Raw genomic sequence first — 3,127 nt, forward strand, 5'->3', positions numbered from 1 at the left:
GAAGGAGTGAACATTGATGTAGCTATTGAACCTACCACATTTCACCAAAGCTAACTCGTTTCTATACTCCCCCTACCAGATTGTCAGGCTCTTAGAGGCAGGAAATGTTTGTATTTATTTCTGTGCCCCAGCCTCTGGCAGCATGAGTGGCACAGAGCAGCACTTGATGCATGTTCACTGAATGAATGGAGGAGCGGTCGAGGAAGTACCTTGTGCTGGCGGTCCCTGGGGAAGGGGAGGGCGTGCAGGTACGGAGCTACTAATTGACAGGACATGCAAGCTCATGAAGTTTTCCATGCATTTACCTTTCCTCTGCTCCAGATTATAACAGAGCCTTCTGCTTTGCTCATGGACACAAGTCTGTCTCTTCTGCTAGGCTCAACTTGGAAGAGACTTGCTTGAATGCCCCACTGACTGAACAAACAAATAATTGTGTATTAGAGCAGGCAGGGCAAGTTGGGATCTTGGCAGATGATACAATGCCTTCCCCAACTTGATGGCTCTTTCTCCAGGCCAGCAGAAGAAGGCACCTTGACCCCTGTCTCATGAGGGGAGGGCAGCATTAGTGATTGGGACTGTGGCTTGAGGAAGTTAAAGTTTGGCTGAAATACCCGGTCCACTACTTACTTGTGTGACCTTGGACAAAGTGTTAATCATTTTGAGCCTCAGTTTTCTTCACTGTAAAATGGGGACAATAATACTTAATCAGCATGGTTCACTGAGATAATATATGCAGAGTGTTTAGCATGGAGCCTGGCCCAGTAGATGTTGGCTATGATCATCTACTGTATTAGTATCACCTTGGTCACCATTATTCTTGTTGTCATTATCACAGCATTTCATTCTATCCAAAGACTAGGTCTCTCGCCCCTGGCTTCTTTCCTGTGGCCTCCAACCACTATCCCATTTCCCGTGGGATGATGAAAACTGCCCTACCTTTAACCTCTCTGCTCCAGGAACCATCTGCATCTGCTGAAGGGTAAGAAGCTTCTTGCGAATGTCTGAGTGGAGATGCGGAGAGGGCCTCAGCCTCAGTGTCAGGAGTCAGAATCCCAGATCTGCCTCAGTTCAGCTGGTTGAATTATCATGTGACCCCAGGAAAGTCACTTTACCTCTCTGAGCATCCTAGGACTGGATTGGCTTTTTCTGTAATTTGTGGGTTATTAATAGATATTTAAAGATTCCATGGTCCAGTATGTTTGGGAAATACTGGTTAAAGAAAGTTAAATAGAGCCAGGCGTGGTGGCTCATGCCTGTAATCCCAGCACTTCGGGAGGTGGAGGCAGGCAGATCATGAAGTCAGAAGATCGAGACCATCCTGGCCAACAAGATGAAACCCTGTCTCTACTAAAAATACAAAAATTAGCTGGGTGTGGTGGCACATGCCCGTAATCCCAGCTACTCGGGAGGCTGAGGCAGGAGAATAGCCTGAAGCAGGGAGTCGGAGGTTGCTGTGAGCCGAGATCGTGCCACTGTACTCCAGCCTGGCGACCGAGCGAGACTCTGTCTCAAAAAAAAAAAAAAAAAAAAAAAAAGACAGTTAAATAGTAACACTTGTAGCCAAAATTATAGTAACAAATACTATATAACAATAACAGTATATAATAATAATAAAATAATAATACTAATGCTGTTTGAGTGCTCACTATTTGCCAGACGCTGTGATCAACTTTTTACAAGCACCATTCCATTTAGTACTTGAAGCAACCCTCTGAAATTGGTATTGTCATCATCATCATTATCATCGTCTCTATTTTACAAACGAGGGACTGAGGTTTCCAGGGCTTCTGGTACTGTGCATTGTGAAACTCCAAAAGAGAGGCAGAGAGAGCAGAGTTTCTGATCTTATTGGACAGGGACCTCTTTTCCCACAGGGATCTCACGGTGCTGGGGTTCTATAGAGTTGAGCTAGGGAAGACTGGGCAGGATCCTCCCTGGGATTCCGTTAAGCTCATTGCTCCATATCCATCACTTCCGACCATCTGTATCCCTCTTCTGTAGACCCCAGAACTGAGACTGGAGACACGACCGTTGGATGGGCGCTCCTCTGGCCAGGTTCTGCCCTCCTGAAGCCAGAGGTCGACAGGAGCCTCCTGGTTGTGAGCACCGTCTCCTGAGTGGGAGCAGCAGCTTGACCCTCAATTTCATCTCTTGGTAGGGCAGCCTCTACAGACGGTTCTCCTGAGTTCTTGATGAATCAGAAAGTACCAAAAGCCACATAACTCACGGCCAGGCACTGTTTCTGGACAGAGAGAAGGAACAAGTATTCTTCTTGGCCCAGCCAACAGTTCGGTCGGGGGTTGACTGTCCTTGGAACTGGCATGATAAGATTTTGAGGGAAGGCACCCAGAGGAGTTGTTTTGCGGCCGAGATTTCCCTGGAAGGGAGAGCAGGGCCTCTGTCACTCTTGGCTGATGGTCAAGAAGCTGGAAGCTGGAATCTGATCCTCCTGGCTATGGACCTTCGGCAAGTTACTGCCTCTCACAGAGCCTCTGTCTCCTCATCTGTAAAATGGAGATAAGAATACCCTTTCCACTGGGCTGCTGTGAGGATCCAGTGAGATCTGAAGAGGCTTTGTAAACTGCCTACCCTATAGTCAGCTGTTCTTCTGTTTATGGTCTTAGAGTAGGAAGTTGGGACTCCAAGCACCTCTGAAGGTTAGGGAGCTCAGAACACCTTAATTTTACCAATACAACGGTTGATTCTATTCTTTGTTCTTTAATACAAATCCCTCCCCAGAGCCTCCTATCAGGCCAGAAAAACAGAGCTGCCTGTGGGGCTTGGTGTCCATGGCAACTATCTGGTCAATCTCCTCTTCCCCTAGCAAGGAGCAGGCCTCCTTCTCAGGGCCAGATAAGGGAGTGACTCACAGCAGACCAGTCCCAGGCTCCTGGATTTTATGGCCAGTCTTGGACTCCCTTTCTTCCCCTTGGGCTCTCCAAAGACCTTCAGTCTTCCTGCAACTGATTCACTAGTTAAACAGCCTCAGACTGGCCTTCCTGAGGGCTGAGAGCTATTCCTGGTGGGTTAGGGCTGTGTGTTTATGGGATTTCCTGCCCCAGTTCCAGGATGAGTTGGCAGCTAAAAGAAAGTTTGCTGGGGACTTAGGTTTCTGAGGTCAGAGACA

Source organism: Sapajus apella, unplaced genomic scaffold (genome assembly GCF_009761245.1).
Source record: "Sapajus apella isolate SASKATOON/1434 unplaced genomic scaffold, GSC_monkey_1.0 scaffold12, whole genome shotgun sequence".
NCBI classification, from domain to species: Eukaryota; Metazoa; Chordata; class Mammalia; order Primates; family Cebidae; genus Sapajus; species Sapajus apella.